The sequence below is a fragment of the Aquila chrysaetos genome, chromosome 11 (assembly GCF_900496995.4).
Source record: "Aquila chrysaetos chrysaetos chromosome 11, bAquChr1.4, whole genome shotgun sequence".
Classification (NCBI taxonomy): domain Eukaryota; kingdom Metazoa; phylum Chordata; class Aves; order Accipitriformes; family Accipitridae; genus Aquila; species Aquila chrysaetos.
Genome location: NC_044014.1, coordinates 26,185,607 through 26,203,026, shown reverse-complemented (window position 1 = coordinate 26,203,026; position 17,420 = coordinate 26,185,607). Strand labels below are relative to the sequence as shown.

General features: G+C 38.8%; 1 protein-coding gene across 2 annotated transcripts in view; it reads right to left on the bottom strand.

Annotated features, from left to right (window-relative positions):
* The window catches only part of LRMDA (leucine rich melanocyte differentiation associated), a 721,663-nt gene that overhangs the window by 12,388 nt on the left and 691,855 nt on the right, over window positions 1–17,420 (bottom strand). The window lies entirely within an intron of this gene.

Genomic DNA, 17,420 nt, shown 5'->3' with positions numbered 1-17,420 from the left:
CTACTTCTCTGGACTAAGTCTGGGCTTGTCTCTTAGCAGAACTTTGTTTTATGCTATATCGTGTATAACACCATCTGCTATTGCTAAATACTTAGTGGCCATAGTCTAGTTCCCAGTGCCCAGTTCCTAGACACTGACTACCTCCAGTACGGAATGCCAAAACATTGTCATTGTTTCCTATCCTCAACTCTTTTCCCCCTCCCTCAGCCTCCTTTTAAAAACATGCTAATGAGAGGGAGGCTGAAGGTTAAATCACAGTGGACAGCAGAACATAGTTTACAAGTGCACTTCTAGCCTCTATGGAAGCTTTTGCTAAAGATAAAAGATAGGGGGCTAAGAAATAGCTCGAGAGAGGCACATTAAAACCCCTCCATTAGGGTCAGAGTCATTAAAGTTTAGTCAAAGCACCAAAGACTTTCTAACAAGTACTATGCTTAGTAAACGTTTTCCACTGGAGCACGGATATTGGTGAGAGCTTTTGGAGTGTGTCAGTTAATCAGTATTCACCCGCTTTGACAGCTTGAAATATTACTCACTTATTTGGCTGGTTCAAATTTGTCAGACTTGACTATGTCGTAAGTTAACATGTCCCTATATTAAAAAGGAGCCAACTGGCAAATATGCACATTGGACCTAATAAAACACATCTGGCCAAACAATCAAGCAACACTGATCACTGTATCACTCACAAGCACAAATTAACAGCGACTGTCTTTGAGACCTACCAAGCTAAACAGGAAGCAATAACCTGCTACCTACTACTTTACCAAATATCCTTTAAATGGTTAACTGAAGGATAAAAAAACCTCCACCACATTCTGTTTCTGAGACATTCAATTGCTTGGTTAAAGCTGCATAAATATTTTAGATGTCTTGGGTCATTCGCTGATACAAATGGGAGAAATGGTTAAGACAGAAGCTCTCCCTTAATCCAGAGAATGTTTTTCAGTCAAGGAAGCCCCATCTGCCACAGCAAGGCCATTTAGGCAATGGCTCTTACAGGTAATACTCTTCACCTTCGCTCTCAGAGTGGGTGCTATTAAAACAGAAAGTGCTCTGAAGGTAACAGGTAGTCCAGGATTAGACCATCACATGAATTCACAGTGGGAAAGCTACTCACATACAGTCACTGTTTGGTTAAACATGTCCAACAGCAGGGTACGAGTGCTGCTGTTAAGCCTGGGGCAGCACTGAACAGTCTCTGTCCTGAAGGAGTAAGTACTGGGCACGCTGACTTCCACAGCATCCTTTGCACTCTCTGACAGAAGCAATGCACAGCACAACTGCCCTACTGAAGACCTCAAAGATCTCAAAAGCAGTAACAAAAAATTATACAAGCAAGATCTTTTCGGGGATGAGGAAAGCTTAACCACTTACGTGTGTGCAGTGAACCCTCTGGTCCTTTCAGAGAGGCTCCTGGGAAGCAGCTATATGCTACTGAAGTATTTCAGTCTTTGGGCAAAACAAGCTTGAGATCCCTGTTGGCATCTCTGCTAAGAACAGACACTGGCCTTACTCAGAAAACATCAAACGTGACTTTCTGCTAGCTGTGGCTGTGGTGAAGCTGAATACTGAAGGCAGGGGGAGGAGAGGTCATAGAGGAATCAGTAGTTAACGGGGTAAAGTGAGTGTTATAATCCCCAAATTGCAGTTGGACTGAATGTTTTCAGACAATTTGCCTGTCTAAACCAAGACAGTATCATTTTTCTTTCTTCTAGGAGAGGGTTAAGAATAATCTGAAGCTTGGAAAATGGCTGCTGTTGATACTAGTGAGGCCTTCTCTTTAACTAGATCTTTCAGGAAAAAACAAATTAATCAACAGCCAGCTGAAGTGGGTTTAATGATTGCATTCTGCATACAATCAGCTTTTCCCTTTTCAAGGGCCATCAATATGTCAAGGGAAGACATATCTGAAGGATATAGCTCTTAACATCAAGGTTATCTATTCTCCACAAGGCTCCCACTCCTTACTGGGCTGATACTTTACACTGCCTGTGTCTAACATTTTCATCAACTCTGCAATCAATCAAGGTAATAATGTTGTGCAAAAAATCAATTAACAACGCAATTAAACTTTCCTTATTATCTCAAAGGGCTGAAATAATACCTAAAGGGAAGATAGACTCACTGAATGCAGACATCCATAACCCAATGTGAAAGTGAATTATGAGGTTAGACAGATGCAGGCATGTACTGGCGCTGTTATTTTCAAAGGGATATATCTCATCCAGGCAGTGTATCAGTCACCACCAATCCCATACCCTAAAATTCCAAATTACTTTTAAGAAATATATGATGTGCAATATCCATTTCATATTCTCTTTTAGAGATAAACCCCCCAAAATCTGAACAGGAGTATTATTCAAAGACAAAATGATCTTTCAGAGAGAACATAAAATATAAAAGCTATAATAACATTTACATCTGTATACCACCCATGTCTGTAAATGCAGGTCATCAATTATACATAATCTGTAGTGAATAAGGAACAGAAGAAGCAGCACAACACTTAAAGCCCAAACGCTCAAATTTGCAAATACCTTGCATCAAGTACACTGAAGGAAGAGCCCCAATATAAACATGTGTGGCAACAACAGCAAGGACTTAAGTATCACTCACTGAAAATAAGACAGAGTGCCTATATTATTTTGTAATTACATTCAACCCTCATGGAAACATCATTCCCAAGAGCTGAGAGTTTTAAAGTGCATTGAAAGCAGACAATTAACCCCCTTGCTGTTGGGAGGATTTGGGTTTTAGCATAAAGACGTTAAGGATCGGGGCACTCAGCACACCAGCACAATGGAGTTAATATAGTTAGGAACCCAGGTGCAATAGTCTTGTGTCAGAGCTGCATGGATGAGGATTTAGGGGAGGGAGAAGAAAAGAGTAGAGAAAGAATACATCCAAAATTAACTAAGATATGAGGGCTCTTACTAGTCCCAAGGGACAAACAAAGAAAAATATTATACAAAGAAAATGACCACGACCAAGCTAGATGTTTCGTGGGTTTTTTTGACACCTATCATTTTCTATCACACAACCTGAGCATTCCCCCTTAGCCCCCCTTACCCGTTTCCCAACACACACACACACACACACACACACACACACAGCCTTCAGCCTCTGTTGTTTTGATTTAACATAGGCAAAAAGATAATGAAAACAGAAAACATTTAAGGGAAACCTATGTCAGAGTGACAAGCTAGGATCACATCCTGTAATAAGCTCAGGAAAATTTGGAAGCGGAAAAGGTTTCCCTTAAACACTGCACTTTGAATTCCTCTATTAAAGGGCGCTCTGTGTGTCTGTGTTAGCAGAGGTGTTCTACAAAGCAGTTCTCCCAGCAGGGTTTGCTTAAGCACATAACAGCTGTAGTTTAGAAATGGTCTATTCTTACAATTAGCTCATGTAGTGCAAGTGGCTTGTTTGGACCAAGAACATCTTTTTTTGTTGATAATTCTCCCTGGTTTTGTCTTTGTCTTGCACTTCCTGCTCTTCCCCCTGCTACCCTCCATGCTGTGGAGTCAGTCATGGGTGAGACACAAATAGGTGTGACTAAAATTTTCCACAATTTTTGAAACGTTACACGTTTTTCCTGCATGGATTTGGGGCATTAATATTATTCCCGGATTAGAGAATTCAGCCATTACTATCTTAACCTTTAGGAACATAATTAATATGTTTTCATTTTCAATGACTTCATTGTGTGTCTATCAACTGGAACCATTCCTGCTGTGTATTTGATTCCACTGACGATGGGGTGTGTTGGATTTTAAATGATGTGCTAGCACTTCTGTTCCCTATATACTCTAGTTTATGTGTTATTCATGACCTGCATTTGGAGACATGGATGATACACAGATGTAAATGTTATTAAAGCTTTTGTGTTTTAGATTCATTGTGAAAGACTTCTTTGTTTTCAGATAATTCTTTTAACCATCACAAATAACCAACAATACCTGACATTGTCTTGAGAATTTTTCTTTCCTGTTAAGGTTTTTGATGAAGAGATTTTTTTTTTTTTTCTCCCTAATGTTCTCTCTTCATCAAAATAAAATACAGGATAAACTAACAGACAGCAGAGTTACACCTGCAGGATAATGTAGAAGTGACCCTCTTTTTTGTCATATGCTAATTACACAAAATCAGAACCAAAAGTTACTTCATTTTTTAATAGCTGTCAGGGCTGTGGGTCCCAGTTCAAGAAGGCTGTGACTGGCATAATTCTCAAACTGCTTTCACCCTTTAACATCACATTTGTATTCCTGGGGAATTCAAAATGAACATGGTAAAGAAAAAGGTACTTTGCCAAATCATGGTTGCCTATCTTCTTTTTCACTTAGATTAAAATTATTTGAGGTTAATAGTTTTGTATTACTATTTAAAATTTTGACTGTATGACAGACATACCATATATCTTCGTTGCACTGGTACTATGTAGGAAAAAACTGAAACACAAGTAGGTACTTAAATGCACGGTACATATCAGCCTTGCAAAAAATTACCCAGTCAGTAGTCAGAGGCAATTTTTTTGATGGACAGATAAAACACCATTAAATTTTTTTATCGTTACTTATTAAGGCAAAGGGTGAGCAGGTAGGTTTGTGTGTCTAGGCTGGTAAATCTTCAAGACAGTTGTGTGTGGCTGCTGTACTTAAGTACATATATACACCCACGTAACTTTGAAATGAAAGAAAAGTGCTCTCAAAAAGCCATGTTTAATCACTAATAATTCTGTCATTTGACAATATTTTTTCATACACCCTTAGATACTTTCTCTCAATGAAGTTGAACCTCACTTCAAACGTGAAGTCTTGGAGTTCTCACATTTTCTGCTTTTTGCTTTAAGAGAAATCTTTTACAGATTTTTTTTTTCTTTAATTTCTGTATTTTATCCATTAAGCCCATAATACATAGCAGCAGCCTCTCTACAGAATTTAAATATTCAGAAACCATGGTAAAAGGGATTTCTTTGTCTGAAATTCAAGCTTCGTGTTGTAAAAATCTAACTTGGAGTAATATAGTCAAATGGTGTAACGGGTTGACCAAGAAAATAACTTATTATGTCTTCTGCTGTGGGAGTAGTGTGCTGGATAGCGGCAGCTTGCACTCCCCAACGTACCACTTTACAGAGGACTTCATATTTTGTTGTGAATAGTTACTGAAAAGAGAGTTTTCCATCTGACAGAGAGAATCAATCTAATGTCACCCAGTCTTTACCTCCAATTTTCTACTAGCACCACCTCTGTCTGGTGCAATCTTGTTAATGTTTTGCTGTAGATACCTGCTGTTTTACTTCACATGCCACTAAAGCTTACTGCTTTTGAGCAGTTTTAGAAAACTGCTTTTGAGCTTTATGAAACAGAAGACAATTTTTGAAGCTGAACCAAAGTGTAACTTAATTCAGCAGGACACTGCAACCCTGCTTCTAAGTCTTTGATGCTTCATTATGACAATAATAAGGCTCCAAACTCCCCCTTCACCAGTCACATCGAAGTCAGCTCAGAACTACTCAATAGACCATTTCTAATGGCCATAAACCAGTATGCCATGGCTCGGTTGCCTTGCACTACATTCCAGGTAAATCCTAGCCATAGTGCAGTGTGGCCATACAATGGAAGGAGCAACCCACTCCCTACCGCTGGATGTAAGATAAGGATAAAGTAGCATGTCTGGAAGCATCATCAGTTTAGGTCGTACTGGGTCCTTGAGACTAGGAAGCTACTCTATTTGGGACAAGTGACACAGGGTCAGCAGAGAGGGAAAAAAGGCCATTTTTGCGTGATTTCAATCTTGTGCTGCACTGAGAGTTCTTCAGCCTTCACGGACTGTCTGACCAATGTGCTCATTTCATTATTTTATTTTTCCTGCTGTAAACACATATTTTTTTATGGGCTTGCTCAAAAATGCAAATAGTTTATTATCCAGGGAGTAGACAAGAGTAACATTTTCAGATGCTTCTTCAACAACTATTGTGCTATCAGGAAGCAGTGTATGATCTCTTATAAATATGACACTATCAGTCCACAACATTATTTAGCCAAATCTGGCTTTATTCACAACATTAGTAGCCACCTTATCTGAAGTAGAACCTGATGCCACATAACAAGGACATGTTGAGATAAAATAAAATTGTTAAAATAACAACTTAAAATAAAATTGCCTGCCTGCCAAACAGAAGCGAGGTATGTCAGGTGCCTCTGCAGTAATATGAGATTTCTGCCACTCCCCCAATGCACTTGTCTGCCTTAAACAGTCTTTGGCAAACCCAATACAACATGCTTGGTCATCATGAAGTAGGAGGGCATCAAGCCTCTACCAGATGACTCACTGCAGTGTTACTAAGACCAATTATTTAACTGAAAAGAATATTTTAGAGAGATTATGAAGTCAAGAGAGAACCAGTTCAACCAATCACCAAAGAAGAAAACAGTGACCCATAGGCTTGAGACCATGCCCCCTTTCTGAAGTGGTTCCACAGTATACATTACCAGAAGCTTCATAAGACCACTCTAGACCATCAAGGGTCCATTCAGGTAAGATCAGCCAACAAATGGGATACTAAAACAGATTACAGAAAGATGGTAAAACATGATCGTCCCTTTTTCTTCCATTTAGTAGAGTCTTTTGTTTATCATGGAAGAAGTTTGTCTTCTTATAAGACCAAATGATATGACAACAACATTTTTCTTTATCTAAGGAAAATAAATTTATGTGGTCTTTCACATAGCCAAGCAACTGTGCAGGCCTGGTGAATCTGGCAGTCTTGTATAGCCTCCTTCCCCATTTATAGCAATGATGGGTAAGTCCTGGACACACATGGCTCTAAAATTTATTGACTTCAAGTGCAATTAATATCCAAGCCCCTGGGAAGCTTATATAAAGCTATTACTCTGTTCAAAGAGGGGGGAAAAGGACCATCAAATGGTTATTCTGAAAGTTATTTTTCTGTTTTTCTTTGTCTCAAAAAGGAAAGGGGGAGGGGGGGAACGACTGCTCCATAATTATAAATCTTCTGAAATTGTAACTCAGGAAAAGACTTTTCAAATAAAACGTATCCCAGAAAAGAATATTTGGCAGAGGTTGGCTCTTGTTTTCCCTAATAACCATTAAAAGTCTGCCCTAGTAAACCATTTTACTGCAACGTTTGAAATGGTAGAGTTTACATTTTATTTAATGAATAGTTGCAGAGCATTAAAGCAACATCTCGTCGGCAAAACAGCTCCTTATCCTCGCTTTGTCTCAATTGGTTTTTTTACATTTCATTTTCAATGACATGTCAGCCGTCTCTCACCAACCTCAAAGGAAAGTTGAATGCGGGGCTTACAAAGTTAAGCTGACATTTGCTCTCTTCCAATAAAAAATATTTAGTCCATTAAACATAAATACCTGTCATTATGATACATGGACTGGGTACAAGCCTCCCGTTTCCCTCTGATGTTTATTACATCCAAACAACTGCAGTGCCTGCATGTTTTCAACTTTAGTGTATTGATTAAACTTTTAAATGGCTGCCATATAACCCAGGGACATCAGGAAGATTAATTTGCGTCAATGTTCATCTGTAATTCATTAGCCATTTATTCTTTACAACCACATGGGCTATCAAGAAAATGCAGGCCATTTTTCACTCTGCACAGGCTTGGGAACAGATCCTGAAATTTGTGCTGCATACAAATAAGCTCCCCAGGCCCAGCCACTTAAACTGCTTGGCTTTTCAAAAGTTAAAGTTGGGAATAACAGCAGAAAAAAAGGAACATAAAAAAACAGAAATGGACAAAATATACGTCCTCAGGGTACTAGGGATTTAACTGAGTTTGTCCACTGTCTTTTCATCCATGGATTATGGTTTCTTATTTCAGTCAGATTAAAATAACTGAAACTTGTTTCTGTGCAAAGGCCATAAATAAAATGAGTTGCACCCCCCTCTAATATCTTCTAAGATGCAGTTACTTGGAGAAAGCTAGAAAGCGGCAGTGAAGTATAAAAAGCTCATGCCTCAAGGAGGTTGTAGCTGTGAATCTAAGAAAAGGATGCAGTTTTAACCAACTCGCACATTTATTGTGGATTCCGGTCCTGCCTTTATTTGGTAAAATGCCCAGCTAAATATTGGTATGTTTCCTTAGGGTAGAGGTAAGCCATCTGGCTCCTTGATTTGCCCTACTGACCCCTTGGCACAGTATGAAGTGCATATTAAATAAGGAAAAGGAAAGAGAACAGCTATAAAGCAAACAAAAATGCACATGAATTTTACATTTACAACATGGAAAGATCAATGAAATGTATCCTGGTTTCTTTCCTCTTCGCTACCTATAAATAAAGTAGTGTCACTGTGCTAGGTAAACGCATAGCGGTAGGGCATTAGACTCACTGAGCCTAATGGCAGTAATCTAGATTACAAAAATGAAGACCTCGTATAAGACAGGTTCCCTGTTGCAGACAGGAACATAAGCATAATAGCACCCTGTAACAAACAGAGAAATCTCCACATAGACCTAATACATGATTTAGGATGTAATGATCTCTGCCTAACAGCAAGTCACTGTGCTGCCATTTTAAAATGTGAATTTATGCATACGTTCGAAAACAAGGACGAATGAGACAATTTGCTTCTAATATCAGTGATCAGCTTACTGTTAAATGTCAATCTGGGTGAAGAGAACCCTAGAGAGAGCACCCGAATCCAGCATAATCCCAACCATAGCATGGGTGCAAAAGAACCAATACAGTAAGCTACACAAGGACTTTGCTTCAGAAAGTTTGTGGGACTGAAGACGACAATCAAAAACACGGCCCTGGAACTCTGGGAGATGATTTGCCAACTTGGCCAAATAAAGATTTTCTACAAAGACTTAGAAAAGGCAAACATTGTACGCGTGAATGATGAAACGTGTTGTGAATGCATTGGCTTGTTTATTGTAATCCTCACAATGTCAGGCTGATGCCATGCTCAACCTGCCTGCACAGTCATGGCCTCTTTACACCCAGAACGAGTTGAGATCCCACTACAGGATGTTCTCTGCTAAAGCACCGTGGGGAGCAGCAGGCTCTAATCAAGTCCAAGAAACGCACAGGAGGCGATGATGTATCTGAACAACCTGACCTGTGGAGCAGCAAGAGATTTTGGCCTATATCCTCCAGCAGTGTAGCTCCAAAGAAATAAAAGCTGCCCTGCCATTGTCTTATCAGCCAAAAATCTGCCATTTGGTGCATGCCTCTGCAATTAGTATACCAGTACATATATAGGCAATCTGCAGGTGGGATTGCTAAGCGGCATTTCTCTGTCAGTTGACTGGCTTGTAAGTGCCCCAAAATAAGTGACCTAAAAATAAATTACCAGATACTCAGGGACATACTGAAAGTGACTTTTGGATATGCTTTTGTGTTTTATTACATGCTTGAAATTTAGACTGAGTTCATCGAAAGATTCATTACGGTTCATCAATCTCACAAGCAAACCAGAGTTGATTTGTGGTTTCATTTTGCACAAATACTTACTTCTAATAGTCAGGAGAAAAATTAAATGAGTTTTGGTCAGATATTTGGATTCCTTTGAATCTGAAAGTCGAGTCAAAAAGAATGTTGGGAAATGAGCCAGTTACAAAGCCATATGTACAAGGAAAAAAGTCCATTTATCCAAATCTGGATAGTTTTTATGCTGTACACATAACCTGAGTCGCTCTGGTCTGCATCGTGCCCCACTGCACAAGGAAAAGATGAAATCTCCGCTGCAATTTTTTATTTTGTTTTGGTTTTGTCAGCTTTAGTTAGACCTTCAAAATAATTTAAATATAATTTGTTTGTAGTGAATTAATTTTCTACTATGACAGGAGACATACCAGGAACTTCAACAACGAAAATAGCTGGATAACAAGTGAGTTGGAAATATTGCAAAATTTACCTAGCCTAAGTAGAAAAAAAGATGCAGTGCTAAAACTGTAACTGAAATTAAGTAAAGCAAGTAGAGCAAATTGTAGCACAACCATGGAGTTTCTATCACATCAGAAAAAAAATCTTAGATAGTATGCAAAACAATTGCAGGTGTCCTAGAATGGAGCCATTATAAATTCAGTGGAAAATTTCTCAACCTTATTTTTGCAGATATCAAAAGCTACCTCATGGTGCTCACTAAAGAGAGTGTTTCCTTAGAAACTTTCACCTTTATTTTTCTATTTGCTAGCATTAACTTACAGTACAACACAGTAAAGATGCAGCAAGAGCTTGGGGTTCAGCTCTTTAACGTGCCCAGTGTAACATATCTGTAACACCAGGGATACAGTAAAGGAGTGGAAATCCCAAAGAGAGGCTCACCAATCCCAGGATCTAATTAAATCTTGACAAATTAGGTACAGCAACCCAGGGGATCATTTGCCATTGTGCCCACATTGTAAAACTTCTTTCCTGGGAACAACCCTTACAGGCTGCATGCCACGGCTCTGTGGCACGGGAGCAGGCTGTTGCGGCTCACCATCGCACCCGGACTCTCTCATGCTGCAGGAATCTCCAAATGGGAAGACTAGGTGGCTTTGAACTCATGCTTACACCAGGGGGGCCCAAAGCAGCGAGCTCAGGACTCAGCCATTTGTTTTCATTTTCATATAATGATGTGTCTAGCTCTCATGGTTGCACAGAAAACTGTATCAACTCGAACCATATGTTAACTGAGGCAGCAATATGTTCTTAAATTGGCAGACAGCTCAAAATGACAGTTCAGCAAGATGTGAACTATTTTCAATCATCTCAATAGGGTGTTAACTCTGAAACCTAAACATTGCCTGTATATATATTTTGTTAACCATGTCACTACTAAATACTTTGAGCAAGATAGCTAATCTGTTCCTCCACACTTCTCCAAGACAAAATATCCCAACTTCTAATTTGAAAGCATCTCTCTATATAAATTGGCCTAGTTACATACTTGGCTCAATCATTCTGAACATCTCACAATCAATGTATTTATCCTTACACTATCATGAGGCAGTGAAGTGCTGTCATTTCCTTTTTACAGATGGAGAAAAAAATGCAAGAACATAATAAAAAGGAAACAGAACACAGATCAGCTGAGTTTAAGCCTTTCGTCTGAACCATTAGATTAGCCTTTCCTTTCACATGGAAGTTATGTGGAGACAGTGAAAAATCCACTGAATTAAAGTAAGTAAGAGAGACTGAATATTTAAGAGTAATATTATCCATATATGTCGCAGATTTAATTTTTAAAAGGTTGTGTGCAGTTCAGTTTAAATTAATTCAGTTCTTTCACCGAATGCCACAGAATTTCCAAGCATTTGCTCAAATTTAAGGCCAGCTTACCCCAGAGCACAGAATCTTGTGCCCTTACCTCTAGCTGGTCAACTTTATTAATACAGTGTCTTAGCTTTAGGCCATAGCACACAATAAAGTAAATATAAGACAAATACAAATTTTAAAACCAACAGAAGTTGGTCAAATAAATGCAGGATCTGGATCAGTAACACTTTTTAAAATCATACCCACCTAAAACATTGCACAAAAAGAAAACAACAAGACTTTAAAATACATTTGTTTAGGTCTCAAGTTCCTTTCTTACACTTTTTTTCTTAGTTTGTGGCCAATCAGGAAAACGGGGTGGCAGCCAATATAATTGAAACTGTTTTCCTACCCAGCAAGTACTTCAGTTTTGAGTCACAGCAGTAAATTCATCTGAGCCAGGAACGGAAGTTGGCTACTTATTACCCAGGTGACAATATAGGCTACAAGAAAGTAGACAGCATGATAAAGCTTCAGCTTGGCTGGACTACATGGGCAAAGATGGCTATGAGTCTTCATACCAGCATAAGTCCCTTTCAAAGAACTGACTGCAAAAACTCTACCTAGTTTGTGAAGTATTTTGTGATGAAAGGCACTCTACACATGTAAAATATTATTACTACATTTGCAAAATGAAATTTCTAAGAGCAAAAGCACAGAACACGCCAACAACAATAAAGCAATCAATTGCAATAGGATGCAATAACTTGCAATAAATTGCTTTGTAGACAAGGTTTAAATTGTTTCAGCACCAGCCACCCAATCCAACTTAACTAAAAAAGAGAAAAAAGAAATGAGAAACATTTGCTTAAAAAGCTCATAACTGTCAATGTGTTCAGAACACCAGCATGTCCTGCTACACCTAATACCTTTGTCAAGGTGGCCTATCTGGAACTACTCTTTCCCATTCCCTACAGACTTCAGTTGCAGAGTTTCCCCACAGACTCTCACTGTATTTGCCAGCACTGGATCTCTGCTTGGGGTCTGAGTTTGAGACAATCCAGATCCACACACACAGCCCCCCTTACCCTGCCCCCCCTTCAGTATCACTCATCGCAGCTTTAGCTTGTCTGGTTTGCACTGGCAGTGACCTGGATGTTGCACATGCTACAATGCAATAAGAGAACAATACCGGCAATAAGACTGCTCACGCAATGTTGGTTTTTCATAAAGACGTGCTTAACCTTCTTCCAACAACATTATTGTTATAATATTTTTTCTGTGCACTGATTCTACAAATCAGCATTACATTATACTGAAAAAGAAGTGTATTTGGTCTTAAATCCTTGTATTAAGCATCCCCTTTGAACAAAGACTTTAAGAGCTTTGGTTTGCTATTCCACAAGATCTTTTAATAAATCAGCATCTCAATTCCTAATACTTTCTTCGATTAACACATAAGATTGTAACTTTCTTTTCTCCACATAGTTACGTGCTATTTTAAGTGACGTCAAAACTGAGCCTCAAAATGACAGAGTTAGAAATTCAAAAGAAGGCTGACTGTCCATTTGTGCCATGGCCTTTGCCTTGCAGCACATGTTCTATGTAACACTGGAAAATAACTACGAATAACATTTGGTAGCAGACTGGAGAGTTACCATTCATCTTCATTTCCACGGGACAGATCAGTTAAAGTCTTGGCTGTCGTACACAAAGCATCCAAAAATACTTTCGCTTGTTAAGTAACAATGTGGCAGTGATGCAAAGTGGAGACTGAACCACCCTTTGGGGGTGCAGTCATAGGAACACTCTACACAATGAAGCAGGATTGTATGCATTTTAATGGTTGATTACTCTTCCGCAATATGATTTACTAAAACAACTGCATATTATACCATGAGCGCCAAAGAAAATCTTATGAATGTTCATATGATTATATTTTCAAATGTCTTTAAAGTATTTTACGATTAAGTTTACAAGAGTCCTAAATCCTATTTTTTAACTAATTTAGGTGCTTGAGGAAAAATATCACACATAGGCCTAAATCCAGGAAGATATTAAACTGGCAACAAAGAGAACCATTACACCTTTTTGAGTTAACAGCTAGCACCTAAGGTCCCTATAACGCCATTGTAAAGAAAAATAGATATCCAGAGGCTAGAACTGTGTTCTGCAATATATTGCAATGCCGGTCGTCACGCACATCTCTATACTGGGAAGAAACAAGTCTCTGCTCCATTTTCCCTGACCATCTGGGCAAGAAGCTGCTGCACAGCCTCTGGTGGCACAAGCTCGAGCCCCATGGTTCTCCACGGGGAACACGCTCCCCCAGCTGGGGTGTGGCCTGGGCACACTTTCTGAAATCAGGACAACCGGGCACATCACTGAGCCCTGTGACCTGCAGCATAAGGGGGAACTAACAGAGGATTCTCAATGGAGGTCACAGTGTGAGAGAGGAAGATGAAAATAAATTGTCAGATAGCACTGGAGAGGTAGAGGAAAATCCTGTTTCTCTCCAGGATACACTCCAACCCCGTGACTAGCGTGCCATTACCCTTCTGCCTGGTGTTTTGGAATGAATGTGTCTGTGACTGCCACGACCTGCGCTGAATCGCGTGCTGCCCACTCAGACATGCACTATTACTCTCAAGGGACTTGGAATTTGCAAACCACAAGAGGCCAAGGAAGGACTCAGCCATCAAAGCCTCAGCACAGTCAAAATGGCAGCCTCTGCTGACATGTGCAGCAGCGGAGCATTAAATGCTTAGGCAACTTCACTAACGAAAACATAGATGGCTAGAGACTTTCAGTCACTTATGCACCTGATCAGCATTTTATGCATTGTTCTCTTGCTCTTAAAAGCTTGAACCACATTGATCTTGCCCTTAGAGCCTAGTGCTTAGCCACTTTAAAAACACCTGCCCCAAGAGTTTAGATGTGTATCTATAGAAAAGAACCCTGCATACTTAGCTGCTGCTTCTACTGCCTTCACAGGAGGTTGGTGCTAGCATTGGAAAATGAGACCACTTCATTAGTTGCCTAAGTTGGGATTTACAGCTGGAGTTTTGAAAAGAACTTAGCACTACAACTGTGGCTGGATATTCAGAAGAGCTTAACTCCCATTAGGCAATGAAAAGAAGCAGCCAGCATCTCGAAATTCTCTGTGTCCAGCAGCTTACACTACTCTTCATTGACTAAAGAAATCAGAAAACTCGCTCCAATAAAATTGCCAAATTTACCTTAATTAGTATGTTTCCTTAATGCTCCATTACTCAAATTCAAAACCATTTGAAGTTTATTGCCTGTTCATGGCACCCTGAAGAGGGGTTTCATTTGCTGAGCATTCAGCAGCTTACAGTGTTCTCAGTGAGAGCTACTATATTAATTTATTTTTGAAAATACAATTGTGCAAAATTCATTTTAGGCTCATATGTCAAAAAACTTAACCTTCAAGTATGACACAGGTCAGAAATGTAATACCAGGGAATACTTTACTTCAATAGAATGGATTACATCTTAAAGCACAGTTAGCTTCTCCTCCACTCCTTTCCTATGCAGTGGAGGGGACAAACTGACAGCCTGGGGTCCACAAAAGACACATTCTTAGACAGCATTTTGCACAATTCAAGAACATCCATGAAATGACAGCACTGCAGTACAGATTCACAAATTACAAAGAGGTGTTATGACGTACTGTGCCCTCTGAAAGTAGATTTAGAACAGCACAACTTATATTTTACAGATTTTTGCTTTAAAAGTCCTTTTGAAAAGTGGCTGAATAACTTGCATATCTTTTTTTTCCAACTTGAACACCTCATTTTACTTTTTGCAAGCAAAGAAGCCTAATCTCTCTTGTAACACAGCATCTTTAAAAATTTAATTTCAAAACAGAGCACAACCCAAAACAAACCCCACCCAGACAACAAAGAGTTATTATTTCCTGAAGATGCCAGTATCAAACAAAATGGAATTTGGTGAATAAATTACCTCTTTTCAATCAAAATTTTAACTTCAATGCAGCCTTTGAAACAGGAAAAATATTTTTTCCTAAACAACTGTGCATAAGAAGGACCAATTTAAAAATACAGAAATAGTTGGGAATTGGAGCCAGCACCTTTCATCACTGAATTCAACTGCTTAAATACAGCCTGTTTAGCAATGTAAAAATAACTACATTAAAACCTAATGGCAATCCAGCAGCTTCTAAATAGGATTTTGCAATGTTGGTATGGTTTCTGTAAGAAATGGATTCAGGGCTCACTTTCGCAGCCACATCAACCACCATTGGTACCAACTGTCATTGGGCAGAAATTACTCGGCCTGGACCCTTGCCCACAGAGGCTGTCCTTGACATCAGCAATTAGAGCTGTCTACACTGTCAGTAATTTTGTTGTACCTGTTCAGGGTTAAAACTCATTTCAAGGTAGTTGTATCTCATTTTTTGTATTAATACAACAGTCTCACAAAAAAACTGGTGGGGCAGCAACCTGAACCTAATAAAGACTTTCACAGTCAGGTTGTTTAACAAGCAGTTAATAGTCCTTTGGTCAGGAAAGTTAAATGATAAAAAGGTATCAAAAAGATTTTTAACTTCTCTCTAGTACTATATAGAATAAAGTCCTAGGGACAATGCTTTTTCTTCTAAAGATTCATGTCCATAGTATATGTGGGCAATAACTGCTAGTTGTGTCCATGCATTACATTTTTCATACAGCGCTTTTTATCTACATTGCAGACCACATATTTGAATCTAAGGCTCAGACCACAAAAGCCCACATTACTTGCCAATTTCCTTGTAGTCAAAGTCTATTTTGCTGATAGATTAACTCTGTAAAATTCTTAAATCAGGTTATCACAAAATAAGGCTGCCTCTGTAACACTACTTTGGGAACCATGGATTTGTTTAAGGCTCAAAAACTGTGTTAATTTTTCTCTTGCCTTCTTTTTTTCCCTTTCTTTTCTTTTTTTGCATCTAAGCTACAGAAAGCAGTTTCAACTTAGGCTGAGTGTTGAACTATAAATTCTAAGGGTCTGACAAACCATACACCTCAACTGAGAAATAAAAGGCCGATAGGATTCTGCTTCCATGAAACTTATTTTTCATTTTTAAACATACATAAAGAGGAAGACAGAATTCTACTTTTCTATTCCTTTACTTACTTACAAATGTCAGCTGAGGTTCAGCACTTTTCTAATCTTTAGCAAAGACATATAACTGAAGTCTTGTAGGATAAACAAGAATTTTCTTTGGACACATGCTAAAATTATCCTTATTCATATGAATTCAGCTTGCAAATATCATCCAATATTTATGTATTTACTTGAAGAAACAAATTATTTGGATAACTTTCCCAAAAAACATTCTTCTTGGTTTCATCTGAATTTCAAGGTTCAGAATCAACTTTGCAATCAACAGCAACTAGAAGAGGAAATACCAGAACTCTTGCAAGAAAGTCTACTCCAGCTGAGCTTTGAGAAAAGCTGCAGAAAGGGTATCTAGTTTGGCTGTGGTCTAAAGCATCTATACCTAAAGATTCTTATTCTGACATAGCCTACAATTTCCAAAACTCAGGATTAAAGATCCAGATATCACCAGCTGAAAACCTTTCAAGGGTGTGAAGAAGCAAGATGTAGAAAAGCAACACAGGACATGCCATAGCAGAAAGAAGGTAGATGCAGCATTGAGGATTTAAAGCATCAAAAATGCAACTTAAAAACTGAGTGTTCCTGTGGTATCTGTGACATGCTGGTGTTTAAAAAGTGGGGGGGAGAAGAGACTAGTGAGCCAAGAGGAAAAACTGGGCTTTGAATCTATGTTCTTAACTAATTTGTTTCGAATTCTGCCACAGTCTTACATGTGAGAAACGACATTAAGGGCAAAGGGTGACGGTGCAGAGATAAAGCAACAAGAAGGTATTTAAAATACTTGCCAAGAAAAAAGCACTCATCTGATAAAAATTTAGACAGGAAGGATGCCAAAAACCAGGAGAGACACAACGGAGAGATTTGATGAGGTGATTGCTGCTGCAGTTGTCAGGCTTGTCAGTAGAAAGGGGATGCCAGATTTTAACTCAAAAATAGTGTCAGCTTAAAAGTTGCCTCTTTTTTCACCACATGTTTCTAATTAAGATGACATTAGGAACTTACTTCTGGCAACTATAAATAAAACTGTTTGGGATTTAGTGTAAAAG